Source organism: Microcebus murinus, chromosome 8, assembly GCF_040939455.1.
Source record: "Microcebus murinus isolate Inina chromosome 8, M.murinus_Inina_mat1.0, whole genome shotgun sequence".
In the NCBI taxonomy this organism is placed as follows: domain Eukaryota; kingdom Metazoa; phylum Chordata; class Mammalia; order Primates; family Cheirogaleidae; genus Microcebus; species Microcebus murinus.
In genome coordinates, this window is record NC_134111.1 from 53002715 (window position 1) to 53021022 (window position 18308).

Sequence of the window (18308 nt, forward strand, 5' to 3'; positions counted from 1 at the left end):
CAAAATAATTATGCTAAGTGAAAAAAGACAGTCCAAGAAAAATAATCGCATTGTATGATTCCATTTATACAAATTTTTAGAAAACACAAACTAATTTACAGTGACAGAAAACAGATGGTTGCCTATGGACAGAAGTAGGAGTAGGAGGGAAGGATTACAAAGGGGTAGGAGGAACTTATCGGGTGAATGTATCATCTTGACTGTGATGACAGTTTCATGAGTATTTACGTGTAAGTTAAAACTTGTCAAGTTGTACACTTTAAATATATACAATTTATTGTAGGTCAATTATACCTTGAAAAGCTGTTTTAAAAATCTTTAAAAACTTTAAGGTGTCAACTCCAAGGTTTTTGAAATAACCTGCGATAGATATATATAAAGTCAAAGATCATGGATAGTGACCATTCATGAATGGTACCTATAAATTACTTGAGTGAAACTCACTTCACTTTTTTCCTCCTAGTATCCCACCATCACCTGGATTTTTCATTTCACATCCTATGAAAACTCAGCGAAACTTCCAGGTTTGAAATGGCAACTTGCTCTCTGTCTCCCATTATGCAGTGAGCTTAACAAAGTGCCCCTGACACTTTCTCTAAATTAAATTCAACATGAAGCTTTACTTTCAACACTTAAAAATTTCACGTAGGTATGTAGTTCTTCTAAAACCAATACAGTACTATACAAATATATTTTTTCAGATCTGAATCCATGAAAAAAAAATTTTTTTTAAAGAGATGGGGTCTTGCTCTGTTTCCCAGGCTGAAGTACAGTGGTATGATCATAGGTCATCGTAGCCTTTAACTCCTGGGCTCAAGAGATCCTCCTGCCTCAGTATTCTGAGTAGATAGGACTACAAGTGCATGCCACCATGTCCAGCTAATTTTTTGTAGAGACAAGGGTCTCGCTATATTGCTCAAGCTGGTCTTGAACTCCTGGGCTTAAGTGATCCTTCCACCTCAGCCTCCCAAAGTGCTGGAGTTACAGGATTGAGCCACTGTGCTCTGCTGGAATCCATAAAAAACTTTAATATGTAAGCTCATATATGTTATTTCTGAAAAAAAAAATATTCCTTCATATGAACTACTTTCTCAAACTTTGAATGAGAAATATAAGCAAAAACTGCTCTGGGATAAAAAGCAATAACAATTGCTCCTAAGATTAGAGAAAGAGGTGAGTCCAAAAATACAGAGGGAAAGAGTAAGTAAATCTCTGAAAATTCTAAAGAAAAAAAATCTACATAATATGAGATAACAATCATTTTAATATAGGCATAAGAGCATCACGTGAATTGAGGACATCTGCTTGATGCTCTTGCAGAAATAGATCAGTACAAAAGTGAAAGCTTCCTCTTTCCAGCTAAGTTAATTCCACATATATACATATAAACATGTATATGTTTCCTTGTATTTTCTGTTTTATTGCTATAAGGCATTTTAATTTAGAGTCCCAAATTTGTTAAAATTATACTTTGACTTTCATTTTTGACAACAAAACCAGAACAATTTCTACTATTAGTTATACTGTATAAATTATCAAATTCTAAAGCTGAAGTTTTCATTGGGATTCAGAAGAAAATTGTTATTTCCTGATAATATAAACTAAACTACACTTACTGAACTAAGACATTGTAAGGAACTTTAATTTTTTTCTCCCAGAATAATACAGAATAACAAAAAGAAGAAAATAAAAGCCACCTAGAATATCACTATTCAGAGATAACCACTGTTAACATTCCAGAGTACATAATCTAGTCCAGTCAATGTGTCACTATACATTAACTTAAAAAGTTATAAAAATAGTATTACAACTTCTTTAAAATGCAATTATCTAAATTCTGTCCCATTATTAAATAGTAATATCACTAAATATTATAGGTTATTTTTAATGGCTATATAGTATTCTACCACATAATTCTTTTTTTTTTTAATTTTTTTTTATTTTGGCATATTATGGGGGTACAGATTTTAAGGTTTCAATAAATGCCCATTTCCCCCCCCTCCCCCCAAAAGTCTGAGTCTCCATCATGACCATCCCCCAGATGGTTCACATCTCACTCATTATGTATGTATATACCCGCCCCCCTCCCCCCTCCCACCTGCCCAATACCCTATTACTGTAGTACCTATGTGTCCACTTAGGTGCTACTCAGTTAATACCAGTTTGCTGGAGAATATATCTGGTGCTTGTTTTTCCATTCTTGGGATACTTCACTTAGTAGTATGGGTTCCAGCTCTAACCAGGAAAATATAAGATGTGCTATATCACCATTGTTTCTTAGAGCTGAATAGTACTCCATGGTATACATATACCACATTTTATTAATCCATTCTTGGATTGATGGGCACTTGGGCTGTTTCCACAGCCTTGCAATTATGAATTGTGCTGCTATAAACATTCGAGTGCAGGTGTCTTTTTTGTAGAGTGTCACTGGATCATTTGGGTAGATGCCCAGCAATGGGATTGCTGGATCAAATGGTAGATTCACTTGTATCGCTTTAAGGTATCTCCATATTGCTTTCCACAGAGGTTGAACTAGTTTGCAGTCCCACCAGCAGTGTAGGAGTGTTCCTCTCTCTCCGCAACCACGCCAGCATCACATAATTCTTTATTAACGGACTTTTATCATCAACAAATATCTTTGGGACAAATCTTTGTGCAATATCTAGTAATTTACACATGATGAATTTCTAGAAGTGAAATTGCTATGTCAAAGTGAAGGTATATATTTTTTAAGGCTTTTGATTTATATTGTTAAACTGCCCTCCAATATACAGCATTGATTATTACTTTGCCGGTAAAGAAAGACTTTATTTCTCAATATCAACACCAAAAGTGGATATTATTTTTTAACATTTTTGTCAGAAGAGTAAAAAAACTAAAGTTGCATTATCTTGACACACTAATGAGGTTGAACTCTTTTCATTAAGTCATATGTAGTTCTCTGTGAAATGTCTCGTTTGCCCATTTAAAAAAATAAAACGTTAGCTGAATGCAGTGTTGTGCGCTATATAGTCTCAGCTACATGGGAGGCTGAGGTGGGAGAATCACTTGAGCCTAGGAGTTTGAGTCCAGTCTGGGCAACACAGTGAGACCTTGTCTCTAAAAATTAAAAAGAAATAAATAAAATGTTAGTCCAAAATTCCCTCTCTTGAATATAGATCATAGGCTCTTTCTTATGACATGGATTTTTGATCACATACCTCATCATGTTCCCAAACTCATCTAACTATTCACCCTAAAAATGGGACTGAGGTCTGAAAGGGTAAAATGACTTATAAAGGAAAATATGGAACAAAAACATTTCTCCTACTATACTGTGCCTACTAGCTGTTATTGTCTTGCTATTCTATGCATAACAGCTATATAGAAATTTTATGTAAACCATTTTTTAAAAATAGTACAGAAAGACCATTTTAGAATTTCTAGAGTTATTACACAAACCCATTATCCAATGGAATCACACATAATATGAAATGCCAATAATAGTAAAGAAAAACACTTTAAGATGAATAAAAGAAAATGGGAGAAATTAACTAGCAAAGTATTTCTAATAACTTAGCTATGAAATATAAGTGCGTCTGTAAAGAAGGTAGCTCAGACAGGCCCTGGTGGTAGCCCCCTGCAGAGTATCTGAGCCTGGGAAGGTGAGAAAGATGTCAATGGGGATGAGGGTGAGGATGAGGGGGGCGGTCAGCCCTGGATGGAATGTTGGGAGTCTGAATTGGGTGAAGAAAGATTTCCTTGTGAAGGGGAGATAGCTTGATGTGAGATGTCAATGCCCTAGTGGGCTGAGAAAGTGGACACATCAGGTAAAGGAGTGGCACTAGTCCAGAGAGGGTGTCGGGACCCAAGCAAGGGGACATTTACTTGATGGGGAAGAGAGGGCCTGGTGGCAACAGGCGATTCATTATATAGATACATGGGGATTGATCAAATGAGCAAATTTATCAAGGATGTGCTGGGTGAAAGTGAATTGACACTGTAGTGAAGGGAATTATAAAAATAGAATGAACATTGGTATTAGATAAGATTTGGAGATACTGGTGTGAACTTCTGGCTTTCAGTATAAAGATACAGAAATACAGATGTTACTATATATATATATATATATATATATATATATATATATTCATATACTTCCCTATCAGTGTCCACTGAGAGGGCCTGGGAACACTGAAACCCTAATAACAATAAACACACTTAGCATCCAGATCTTAAAGTCTATACATCATCCTCTCTCGAAGTGGACCTGGACTCCCTGAAGAACTGGCTGATTCCAGGGCTGGGGTAGGGAAGTACAGGATAGGCTTTGAATATCTTGTGCCAGAAAGTAAGAAAGGACTTATAGATTTGGCCACTTTCTGGGACAATTTGAGAATCAAAATAAATAATGATAGTAATGGATCATATTGTGAATAAAACAGGGTTCCATTAATCCATGCTGATATAAAAGGATAAATAAACTGAATGTTTGATAAGGAAAAGGACATTCACATTGACCCAAAGTATCTCCCTATAAAATATAGCTTAAGGACAAAAGAGTAATCTACAGTACAAAAGTCTGACAAACATCACCTTACTCAAGTGATTCCAGTTAACCCCACCAGAAATAAGGAAAATCAAAACCATGTGTTCCTCATAGAATATAATAAGACACAGCATCATTTCTATGATAGTTGTGCCAAAGATACAGAACCTGAATCTAATCATGAAGAAATACTACACAACCCCAAATTGAGGTAAACTCTATGAAATAACTGGCGTGTAATCTGCAAGTGTCCAAGTCATTAAAATCAAGGAAAGACTAAGGAACTGTTTCCATTTTAAAAAGACCAATGAGATATAACAAATAACTGCAACATGAGATTCTAGACTAAATCCTTTTGCTATAAAGGACATTACTGGAACAACTGGCAAAACTAAAATGTAACCTGCAGATTAGATGTTAGCAATATATCAGTATTAACTACCTGGCTTTCATGGTTGTATTGTGGTTTTGTAAGAGAATGTTTTGTAGAAAATGAGTTTTGGGTAGTAATGGGGCATCATACTGGCAACTTACTATTAAAGAGTTTTGAACTAAAAAAAGGAAAAAGAAAAAAGGAAAAATGTGTACAAGGAGTTTAAGTTATATATAAATAATATGTACTATCGTTTACTATATAGCAGTCCCCCCTTATCCATGGCTTCATTTCCCACTGTTTCAGTTACCTACAGTCAACTGCATTCCAAAAATATTAAATCTATGCTGTATACATTACCCACCTGTTACTATATAGGAAAAAACATAGCATATATACAGTTCAGTACTAGCTGACATTTTAGGCATCTGCTGGGGGGTGTCTTGGAATGTATCACCCTAGGATAAGGGGGACTACTGTATAATCATATAATTAGCATCGTGTAGTTTCTGGCAGTAGTCATAAGATGAGAAAAATACTACAAAATATGCTGATTCTTTAACAATTCTACGCTTGTTTCTGATTTATAATTTTCATGTTTATATGTTAAAGAACAGAAAAACTACAATCTGTACTGCAATGTTAAGAGCAAAGAGAATCATGCCAAAGTAGAACAATTTACAAATCTGCATAAAGACTCAAGAGTTGATATTAGATAATCCTTTATCCTATTAGACAACGTCCTTGTTCCTTTTTTCAAATATGACATGTGGGTTAAGTCTGTAGGCTGCAGTATCAATATTCTTATGCTATTTTGAATTCTATCATTCGAGTGATTCAGCTGATAAAATATTTCCTTTTCCTACATCTCTATCAAAAACAAGAAAGAAGGAAACGAACTCGCTCCAAAGGAAATAGTGCTGACAAACAAATCTACAAAAATGGGAGGGGGGGGTGAATCAATTTCTGGTGACTAACCTTAGAAATCTCTAGATTCTAAGAGGTGAATTTGACTGATCTTATAGTTAGATGGTTACAGAACTATAAATGTTGTAAACTCATACCTTTCAAGTATGTACTCAAGTTTCAAAGCAAATTTCTAAAAATGGATAATACTACTACATACAATATACAGCATTCCCAAACATTTCCAATGCAAATCATTTATTTTATGAAACTTATTTGGAGAACGTCTGACTGCCTATTTTGTATCCAATATCATGTTAAGAATAAGAGACACAGTCCCTGCCCTTAAAATCAGAGTAGTAAGGGAGAAAAAAAAAGTGAAAATAATTATTCACTGATAGATATAGTAATGAAGATAAACACAGACACTATGGGACCATAAGGAGCATAATGGAATTGGTCATCTCTCTAAAGCACCCATACTCTCCTCTTAGAGAGCCTGATCTGCCCTGCCAGTAAACGGCCATCTTATGTATCCATGACCTTGACACTTGCCTCAGGTGATCCAGAAGAGACACCTGACCAAGTTAAGCCAAATCAAACTACCTCTTCAGGAAATTTATAAAAAGAAAAATAAATCAGTCAAACAGCAGTGGGTACCAGAGATTTAAAAATCACACTTAGGACTGGTAGACACTTTCTGTCATGTTCATAATGATAAGAAATTAATGAAGGCCTGAATCGAGAAGACAGAGCAAAATAAAGACGAGAAACCATGGAGTCAAGAGGATGAAAATTAGTTTCTGTGATGATCAACTATGCTTGCTGTGATTGGGTCCCTCCCAGTCTCCAGTATCCTTAATATAAGCCCCCTTTTCACTTGAATTTACCTGATTGAATTTCTGCTCCCTAAGGACCAAGCTAACCCAAGAGAAGGCCTGGAAAGGCTACTGAATGAAGGAAGTAATGCGTGAGCTGAGTCTTCTCAAAGTAAGAGGCATCAGCCAGTCAGGGATATTTCAGAAAAAGGAGACAGCATGTTAAGACACAATAAAGCAGAGAACAATGAGAATTTCTAATAACTTCTCATGGTTGAAGCATATAAGGTTAAGAGAAGAGAGGTAAGGCCAGAAAGGTAAGCAAATCTTGAAAGGCCTTTAATACCATGGAGCAGAAGAAATCAAACTTTCACTGTTTGCTGATGATATGACTTGCTGATGATATGATATTATATTTAGAAAATCCAAAGGATTCAACCAGGAAACTCCTGGAATTAATAAATGAATTTAGTAAAGTCTCAGGATACAAAATCAACACACAGAAATCAGAGGCATACATATATGCTAACAACAATCAGATTGAGAACCAAATCAAAGACTCAATTCCCTTCACAATAGCAACAAAGAAAATAAAGTACCTAGGAATATACTTAACTAAGGAGGTAAAAGACCTCTACAGGGAGAACTACGAAACACTGAGGAAGGAAATAGCAGAGACTGTAAACAGATGGAAATCCATACCATGCTCGTGGGATGGCAGACTGAACATTGTTAAAATGTCTATACTACCCAAACTGATCTACAAGTTCAATGCAATACCTATTAAAAACCCAACATCATTCTTCACAGATACAGAAAAAATAATTTTACGCTTCGTTTGGAACCAGAGAAGACCCCGCATATCAAAAGCAATTCTAGGCAATAAAAACAAAATGGGAGGTATTAATATGCCAGATAACAAACTATACTACAAAGCTGTACTAATTAAATTAATTTGCACAAAAATAGGTATTGGCACAAAAATAGGAATATTGACCAGTGGAACAGATCTGAGAATGCTGATATAAAACCATCCTCATATAGCCATCTAATCTTTGACAAAGCAGACAAAAACATACTACACTGGGGAAAAGAATCCCTATTCAATAAATGGTGCTGGGAAAACTAGATAGCCACTTGTAGAAGGCTAAAGCAGGATCCTCACATTTCACCTCTCACAAAAATCAATTCACCCTGGATAACAGACTTAAACCTAAGGTATAAAACTATTAGAATTCTAGAGGAAAATGTTGGAAACACTCTCCTAGACATTGGTCTAGGCAAAGAATTTATAAAGAAGACCCCAAAGGTAATCACAGCAGCAACAAAAATAAATAAATGGGACATGATCAAACTAAAAAGCTTCTGCACAGCCAAAGAAACAGTCATGAAAGCAAACAGATAACCTACAGAATGGGAGAAAATTTTTGCATCCTACACATCTGATAAGGGGCTGATAACTAGAGTCTACTTAGAACTCATGAAAATCAGCAAGAAAAAAATCAAACAGCCCTATCAAAAAGTAGGCAAAGAGGGGGGGAAATGGGCATTTATTGAAACCTTAAAATCTGTACCCCCATAATATGACAAAAAAAAAAAAAAGTAGGCAAAGGACATGAACAGAAACTTTTCTAAAGAAGACAGAATAATGGCTAACAAACATATGAAAAAATGTTCAACATCTCTAATCATCAGGGAAATGCAAATCAATACCACAATGAGATATCACTTATTTCCAGTAAGAATGGCCTTTATTTGGCCGGGCGCTGTGGCTCACGCCTGTAATCCTAGCTCTTGGGAGGCCGAGGCGGGCGGATTGCTCAAGGTCAGGAGTTCAAAACCAGCCTGAGCAAGAGCGAGACCCCGTCTCTACTATAAATAGAAAGAAATTAATTGGCCAACTAATATATATAGAAAAAATTAGCCGGGCATGGTGGCGCATGCCTGTAGTCCCAGCTACCCGGGAGGCTGAGGCAGAAGGATCGCTCGAGCCCAGGAGTTTGAGGTTGCTGTGAGCTAGGCTGACGCCACGGCACTCACTCTAGCCTGTGCAACAAAGCGAGACTCTGTCTCAAAAAAAAAAAAAAAGAATGGCCTTTATTGGCCGGGGGCGGTGGCTCACGCCTGTAATCCTAGCTCTCTGGGAGGCTGAGGCAGGCGGATTGCTCGAGGTCAGGAGTTCGAAACCAGCCTGAGCAAGAGCGGGACCCTGTCTCTACTATAAATAGAAAGAAATTAATTGGCCAACTAATATATATAGAAAAAATTAGCCGGGCATGGTGGCGCATGCCTGTAGTCCCAGCCACTTGGGAGGCTGAGGCAGAAGGATTGCCTGAGCCCAGGAGTTTGAGGTTGCTGTGAGCTAGGCTAACGCCATGGCACTCACTCTAGCCTGGGCAACAAAGTGAGACTCTGTCTCAAAAAAAAAAAAAAGAATGGCCTTTATCAAAAAGTCCCAAAACACTAGATGTCAGCATGGATGCGGAGAGATAGGAACACTCCTACACTGCTGGTAGTACTACAAACTAGTTCAACCTCTATGGAAAGCATTATGGGGATACCTTAAAGTGATACAAGTAGATCTACCATTTGATCCAGCAATCCCAATACTGGGCATCTACCCAAAAGATCAAATGACACTCTACAAAAAAGACACCTGCACTCGAATGTTTATAGCAGCACAATTTACAATTGCAAAGGTGTGGAAACAACCCAAGTGCCCATCAATTCATGAGTGAATTAATTAAATGTGGTATATGTATACCAAGGAGAGAACTATTCAGCTCTAAGAAACAATGGTGATATAGCACATCTTGTATTTTCCTGTATAGAGGTCGAACCCATACTACTAAGTGAAGCATCCCAAGAATGGAAAAACAAGCACCACATATACTCAATAGCAAATTGGTATTAACTGATCAGCACCTAAGTGGACACATAGGAATTACATTAATTGGGTACTGGGCAGGTGGGAGGGGGGAGAAGGGGGCAGGTATATACATACATAATGAGTGATATGTGCACCGTCTGGGGGATGGTCACACTTGAAGCTCAGACTTGTGGGGGGAGGGGGGCAAGGGGATTATTGGAAACCTTAAAATTTGTACCCTCATAATAGGCTGAAATAAAAAAGAAAAAAAGAAAAGAAAAAGGTTGCCTAACCCTACTCTAAGAAATTGGAAGATTTTAAGTAAGTGAACTAGATAATCAGAGGAGCATTTTTGCAAGACCACTAATAGAAATGTGGAGGATAAATTAAGAGAGTACAATGCAACGCATAAGAAAACCAACACAGGCCACGCACAGCGCGGTGGCTCACGCCTGTAATCTTAGCACTCGGAGGCCGAGGCGGGCAGATTGCTCGAGGTCAGGAGTTCAAAACCAGCCTGAGCAAGAGTGAGACCCCCCCGTCTTTACTATAAATAGAAAGAAACTAATTTGCCAACTAATATATAGAGAAAAAACTAGCCGGGCATGGTGGCGCATGCCTGTAGTCTCAGCTACTCGGGAGGCTGAGGCAGCAGGATTGCTTGAACTCAGGAGTTTGCTGTGAGGTTGCTGTGAGCTAGGTTGATGCCACAGCACTCACTCTAGCCTGGGCAACAAAGTGAGACTCTGTCTCAAAAAAAAAAAAAAGAAAAAGAAAAAAGAAAACCAACATAAGTTACTGCTCAGTTCAAGATAGAGAATGATGATCTAAACCAGCATAAGCTACTGCTCAGATGAAGACAGAGAATGATGATCTAAACCAGGGGTCCTCAAATTTTTTAAACAGGGGGCCAGTTCACTGTCCCTCAGACTGGTGGAGGGCCGGACTATAGTTAAAAAAAAACTATGAGCAAATTCCTATGCACACCACACATATCTTATTTTGAAGTAAAAAAACAAATGGGCAAAAACACCCGCGTGTGGTCTGAGGGCTGTACTTTGAGGACGCCTGATCTAAACTTAAGCACTGCTAGTTAAAATAAGAGGAATGGACCAGTTATAAAGAAAAATCCTTAGGATAAAACCTCAAATCCTTAACATTGTTTCCAGACCCCTGCATGGACTGATCACTGCCTCCCATCTCAGTCTTATGCTACCCTTAATCTCTGAATCTTGTTATGCAGGGTTTGAATCAGCTTCCTCCCTCATGTCATCCATTTCTCACTCATCCATCCCCTTCTTAGTTAACATGGCTCACTTCTGATAGCTTTCCATCTACTACTCCCCTAACCTGAAATTCAGATCTCTCATTTAGTCATTCAGTTAATAAATACTGAGCACATGGAATAGGGTAAGAATTATGCTAGATTCCAGGATACAATGACACACAGTGTCTGCCCTCATGTGGTTTCTATTTATGGAGAATACATCTAACCAAAATAGTAAACTTGATCATCTAAGCTAGTCAAGTAGCTCAAAATTATTTAATGCACATATAAATGTGTAAGAAGAAATTATCAAATGTTACCACCCTTTCTTCTTTATACTTGCTTTAAAATTTTTTACTTTTCAAATAGATATTATGTACATTTAAATTATTTTCCAAATCTTTGTCAAATTGTGCATTTATGCATAATTTCTCTTTTGATCTGAACCTTCACATCCAGGTACAATAGAACAGGCCAATTTGCTTATGTATCTTGTTATTATCTGACAAAGTCTATTTCTAGATCACCATGATTTGAAATATTTTGTATGCTAGACTACATTTATTAAATTGATATTTTCCTTCCATGTTTAGAAGCCATTCTACTTTGTATCTGTAGTATCACCATACTGTGGCTGGCACATAGTAGATGTTCAATAAAGTCATGTTTGAGGGACTATACAACTTCGAATCAATGTTTCTGATCAGCATGAGACAATCATGGTAACAAATTTAGTTCCTATAATTCAATCCAAAAGCAAATAAATTTGACATTTTAGTTAGCATGTACAGCCATAGAATGGGTAAACATTTTGCTCAAAATATTTTTGAAATGTAGAAAATACCTTACAGATTAACTCCTCTCATTACTATCCTTATAAAATCCTAGGAGAATTGGGACCTTTAAATTGGGACCCTTAGCTAAAGAGGTGTCCCTACTCAGATAAGTTTAGGAACCTCTGCGTTAAAATTAAACACTTTAACATAAGTCCTTAGTGTGCTTTTATATGCTGATATGCAATCTATTTCCACAAGGACATTTCCAAATTTGCTGAACCTCAATCTTTTTTTTACTAAACATCAGTATTTTTTACTAGGACATTAGTATTCTAAGGACTGCTATCTTTAAACATTTGCTGAATTCAGTAATATTTGAGAGATAATCACAAAATCATATAATATTTGAGTTATATCTTATGTACATATATGTATATTTTACAATATCAGATACATTCTTATAACATAAAAAAATACTTTTATGTTAAGCTTAAAATCTCTTACCTTTCTAGCTGGTGGGCCATGAGCTTTAATCACTCTGCTGCCAGGAATGCCTCAGCTCTTATCAAGTAAGCAGGGCCTCTCAAGTTTCCATCTAGTATCTCTAGGGAAAAGGAGAGGTAGAAGAGAGTAAACTCATTACCCTTCGGGATCTAAAGAAATGGCCTCATGCAGTTCAACTCCATAATAAACATTTAAAAAGGTTTCCTTTATTTTGTATTTTAAAAATGCATGTAAATTTTGCCCTCCATTCTGTATTTTTTAGTATAAAAATTAAGGTTCCCCCTAAAATCTTCAATGCTCCAGAAAGATGTTTATCCTGTAGCCTCCCATAACTCCTGGCACATTATCACCTATCAGAGGTATGACAGTTTCAAGGATAGAAGGGCAATGGAAACCTGGTGAAAGTAGAAAAATGAACCTTTTTACCATAATAGACAGGGATGGAGGGTGAGGAGAGGGGGGGAATCATAGATAACAGATGAAATGGCAATGGTGAATCTGAACATTAAAATATTTAGAGTGGAGATTAAGTTTTTCTTCTGTCATTATTGTACCATAAAATCCATGAGACCTGGTTTATTTGATTCTTAATGGGAAAAAGTTTAACTTTTTTTTTTATCTATATCAGTTAGGATTAGGCTCAGCTGTTAATGACAGAAAAGTCAAAATTTAACAATGGCTTAAATGATTCAGAAGTTTATTTCTCTCACACAAATACAGGCAGTCTAGAAGCATGATCATTAGGTGCCCACAGTTCTATTTTTTGCTCTGCCATCCTCAATATGTGCCTTCCCCTTTCTGGTTTTAACATTACTGCTCAAGTTCCAGCTATCACATCTGCTGATAAGACAGCAAGATGAGAAAGGAAAGATGAGCAACAGCACACCCCTCACCCCCTGCTTTTAAGGAAACTTTTCAGGAATCTCACAGGAAACTTTATTTAATACTGGTGAACAAATTAGTCGCTTCTGTCATACTCATTTCATTCTAAAATGTAGAATAGCTGGATACCTCATAGAAATGCCTTGGCAGTCTACTGAAGGGAGTTTTCAAAAGCAGAAGCTGCCAGTGGCCAAGAAGCAAGACCAACATTCATAAGGACTTCTCTAAATAGGCAAGGCCAATCTGCAGGTGAAAGGAAAAAGGGAAAAATCTGAAGACCAGAATGACAATGTAAGAACAAAGAAACAACCTAAATTGTAGTTTGGGATGGTAAACTCACATAAGCAGTTTACAAAACTCAGAAATGACTGAGCAGAATCATTATGTAAGTAATGGAGAGGCCACGGTGAGACTGGGTAAGTACTTGGCAGAAAGCTCAGTTACCAAACACATAAGGAAAAGGCAGTGATCCTGAGAGCACGATGTTTAAAGGGAAAGTAGACTTTCCTTTACCATCATCGCAGGGCTGAGCTTCCACTATCAGGACATATGTGAACTTGGGAGATTTCCCAATTGTGCAGACTGTTGAAAAGAAAGGTTGTACTTTGCCTTGAATAAGACTGGTTGAAACATCCTTAGTATGCTTAAAACTTTGACGTGAATACCACAAAGACCCTCATTCCAAAGGAGGCAACAAAATTCTGTTTTGTTTTTTTTTTTTGAGACACAGTCTCACTTTGTTGTCCAGGCTAGAGTGAGTGCCATGGCGTCAGCCTAGCTCACAGCAACCTCAAACTCCTGGGCTCAAGCGATCTTCCTGCCTCAGCCTCCCGAGTAGCTGGGACTACAGGCATGCGCCACCATGCCCGGCTAATTTTTTATATATATATCAGTTGGCCAATTAATTTCTTTCTATTTATAGTAGAGACGAGGTCTCGCTCTTGCTCAGGCTGGTTTTGAACTCCTGACCTTGAGCAATCCACCCGCCTCGGCCTCCCAAGAGCTAGGATTACAGGCGTGAGCCACAGCGCCCGGCCGAAAATTCTGTTTTATATACAGACTTTTCCTTAAGGAAAAAACAGACCCGAATAGAATATTTAGCTGCATAAATGTAAAACAGGGACTATAAATGGAACAGCAATTCAGAGGACAAATGACTCTGTGGGATAAGTTAAGGTTCACATCTTCTAAATAGAAATAAATTTCTGTGAATTGTTTCTTTCAGAGAAATATTTATTTTATGTATAGCTTTTTGTTTTACTATTTATACAGAGATTTTCGTGTTCTTATTTCAGCAGTTGCTCACAAAAGATCAGGAAATATTAATAACATCCTAAAAAATTCCAAGACAAACTTCTAATATTATTGCCATTTGAATCAAAAGTCAGTAAGATTAAAGCTAGCTAGTTGTACCTGCCCTGTACAACTATGTCTTACATATGCAATGTTAACATTATCTTCCAGCCTTTGAACATTAAAAATGACTTTTTTGTAACTTGAAAGGCACAGACAAAAGAAACTTCTCCTTTACCATCACTACCCTATTGTACATTTCTTATATAGTCATACATCACTTAACAACAGGAATAAATTCTAAGAAATGTGTCAATAGGTGATTTCATCATTGTGTGAACATCACAGAGTGTACTTAGACAAACCTACATGGTATAGCCTATTGCTCCTATGCTACAAACATGTACAGCATGTTATTGTACTGAATACTGTAGGCAACTGTCACAACATGATATTTGAGTCTCTAAACAAGGAAAAGGTACAGGGAAAATACAGAATAAGCTTGCAGGCCTGGGAGTTGCTCTGGGTGAGTGAGTGAGTGAGTGGGGAATGAACGTGAAGGCCTAGGACACATTGGTACACCACTGTAGACTTATAATACTGTATGCTTAGGCTACACTAAATTTATTTAAAAATTTTTCTTTCTCCAATAAATGAAACTTAGCTTACTATAACTTTTGTACTTTATGAACTTTTTAATTTTTAAAAACTTTTTGACTCTTTTGTAGTAACACTTAGGTTAAAACACATTGTACAAATGTACAAAAATATTTTCTTTCTTCATATCCTTATTCTATAAGCTTTATTCCATTTTTTAAAATTTTTACTTTTTGAACCTCTTGTGTAAGAAACTAAGACACAAACGTGAACATTAGTCTAGGCCCACACATGGTCAGGATCATCAGTATCACTGTATTCCACCTCCACATCTTGTCCCACTGGAAGGTCTTCAGGGGCAATAATACACATGGAGCTGTCATTTTCTGTGACAATAATGCCTTCTTCTTGAATACCTCCTTAAGGACCTACCAGAGGCTTTTTCAGTAAGTAAACTACACTCCAAAACAATGATAAAAAATACATAAGCCAGTAACACAGTCATTTATTATCAAGTATTATGTACAATATGTAATTATATGTGCTATACTTTTATACAACTGACAATGCAGCAGGTTTGTTTACATCAGCAACACCACAAATACTTAAGTCATGAATTGCACTACGACATCATAATGTCCTATATGTGGTTTGTTGTTAACCCAAATGTTAAGTAACATATTTGTCCAAACTGTATTTGGATGTAACTAACCTATGGATAGGATCTCCACTGAAAGGTACAAACACTGCTAATGGCAAGTATCCTGGTAAGAGCCAAATACTGTATGTGCCAGGAAACGGGCCCAAAAGGTAGGCATTAGTGTGAGAAAGGAATTAATCTCATGAGTTTGGACTCAGAATAACGTAACAGACCCAAGGGGAACCCTGGGTGGCCGAAAGAAGCTGGCTTCTGTCCTTGTGAGAGGACAGACAGGAGTTAGGCATGAGAGAGGGACAGTTGTTTCAAATAGGCAGTGTTCAAACTGGGGTACCAAAGATACACTAAGGCTTTCTAGGGGATACTAGAGCAAGACAAGTTTTAAAATCAATTTCTATATCTTCAACTTCCCTTTGTGTGCTCTCTTAAAAATCTGCCTACTTTCTCTGAGGCCCCATTCTCCTACTTTTCAAAAGAAACTCATACCTCTCATTCATCCCAAATCTTATTAGAGTGCATTGCCCCAGGTTGGAAAAACTTCCATGGAACAAACTAAATGGATAATTTAAAACAAGAATGTCTCCAAGCCTCCATTAATCAAGGCATCATTAACCCCCAGGCTTGTGTCTTTCCCTGTCTTATAAATTATTTCTGTTAAAGGCAAAGCATGGCTTTAAGAATGGTGTTCTGACTTGTGTTTAGGAATGTTCTGATTCAGATATACTGTATAGTGTGACAGCAGAAACAGTAACAATTTTCATTTAATGACTGCCTCTTTTATTCTTGAAAAGTTGTCCAAAAATGTACTACCCTAAGAAGTTCCACAAGAATGAAGAGGAAAACAGTAATAAATTTCAAAAAGCTGGCTCACGCCTATAATCCTAGCACTCTGGGAGGCCAAGGCAGGAGGATCCTTTGAGCTCAAGAGTTCGAGACCAGCCTGAGCAAGAACGAGACCCCATCTCTACTAAAAAAAATAGAAAAATTAGCTGGACAATTAAAAATATATAGAAAAAATTAGCCGGGCATGGTGGTGCATGCCTGTAGTCCTAGCTACACAGGAGGCTGAGGCAGTATGACTGCTTAAGCCCAGGAGTTTGAGGTTGCTGTGAGCGAGGCTAACGCCACGGCACTCTAGCCCTGGCAACAGAGTGAGACTCTGTCTCAAACAAACAAAAAATTTCAAAAAGCTAAATTTGTATTTAACATAGTATGAGAGATCAATAAAATATTTTAAAACATTAAAATACACTGGATCCAAGTAAAATTATGTTGGAGAAGTGGAAAGAATATAAAAGTTTAATAAGAAAAAGGAACAGTGAAATTTCTAACTGTTATAGAGGGGTTAATTCAAGTTTGTTCTTTAAAACCAATGATAGTATCAAATCACTATGGTATTTAGATACTTATAAAAGAGTGGTGTCAATATCTAGAAAAGCCAGCAATTATACTTTTTTCAACTATTTAAACTTATGAAAAATTTTAGAAATCAACTTAGAAATGTTCAATGGTACACACTTTCTCAAATTTCTTTTCAAGAGTATACATGAGTATAGCAGGCAGAACAGCCCCTTGAAGATGTTGACACCCTAAATCCCAAAAGCCTCTAAACAGGTTACATTACAAGGCCAAAGGAACTTTGCAGACGTAAAAGGATTACAGATCCTAAAATAGAGAGAATCCTGGGTTAACAACATGGGCCCAATCTAACCAAATAAGTCTTTAAGAGCAGAGAAGTTTCTTTATCTGGAGTCAGAAATTAAGCTAGAAAAAAAAAAAAAAGACAGGGGATTTAACCTGCCATTATTAGAGAGGGGCCGAACGAATAGCATTTCAGCCTCTGGGAGCAAGAACCAGCCCTTGGCTGATAGCCAGTAAGGAAAGAGGGATGACAGCCCTACAAGTGTAAGGCAATGAATTCAGCCAACAACCTAAATTAACTTGGAAGTGGATTCTTCCCCAGAGATTCCAGAAAGGAACACAGCTCTGCCAACACATTGATTTTGACTTTCTAGCACCCTACGCAAGTGACCCAGCTGAGCCCACCTGGACTTCTGACCTACAAAAACTGTGAGATAATAAATTTGTGTTAACTTAAGATGCTAAGTATGTGGTAATGTGTGAGGTAGAAATAGAAATTTAATACATTGAGCAAAAGTTTTAAGGTATCAGAAAGATGGACTTGTGCCCCAGGACTTTTAGAGCAGTAGCACCTTATAGACAGAGAGGGGTATGTGTGTGTGTGTATGTGTTATAATTTCTTTCTTTTATCTTGGTCAAGCACCACAAAATGCAAGAAAGGATCCTAGAGCTCATCTTGGGAACAGCAATATGACCATAACAAATCTAAGTCCAGGAGTTTGAAAACTTGTAGCCATGAGCTAATAGGACTTCATTCCCCTTTCAAGGCTAAAGTATCTTTGACTTCCTATATTAGGAAAATTTGAAATGTTATGATTTCACTATGATCCTCTCCAGTAAAAAATACACATTTCAGAGTTATCAAAAGGAATAAATGAAAATAATATATGTAAAATATATAGTATAGTACATCACGAGTATTAAGTCCATAAATTTCGCTACATTTTCCTTTGACTTTAAATGTACATTTTCCTAACGCTTCATAAATACCTAATCTTTACTTTTAAGGCCAGAAACTGAGAATTATGTAAGTTTAACTTTCAGACAGACGACTTTTACATTAATCTTTAACCCATGAATTTGATGTTATCCATAAATATATTTGATATGTAACATTCATCAATGTAGGGAAATCAAACTTCAGAAATGAGAAAAATATAAGCCCAACTTTAATGAGGAAAGCAGCAGTTTTT

At 36.9% G+C, this 18308-nt stretch overlaps 1 protein-coding gene across 1 annotated transcript in view; it reads right to left on the minus strand.

The window, feature by feature from the left end:
* Positions 1-18308, minus strand: part of ATF2 (activating transcription factor 2) — an 89958-nt gene that overhangs the window by 64696 nt on the left and 6954 nt on the right. Inside the window, exon 2 of the mRNA XM_020288368.2 lies at positions 12045-12144. The gene's annotated coding sequence lies outside the window, so the exon portion shown is untranslated. The remainder of the gene's footprint in view (positions 1-12044; positions 12145-18308) is intronic.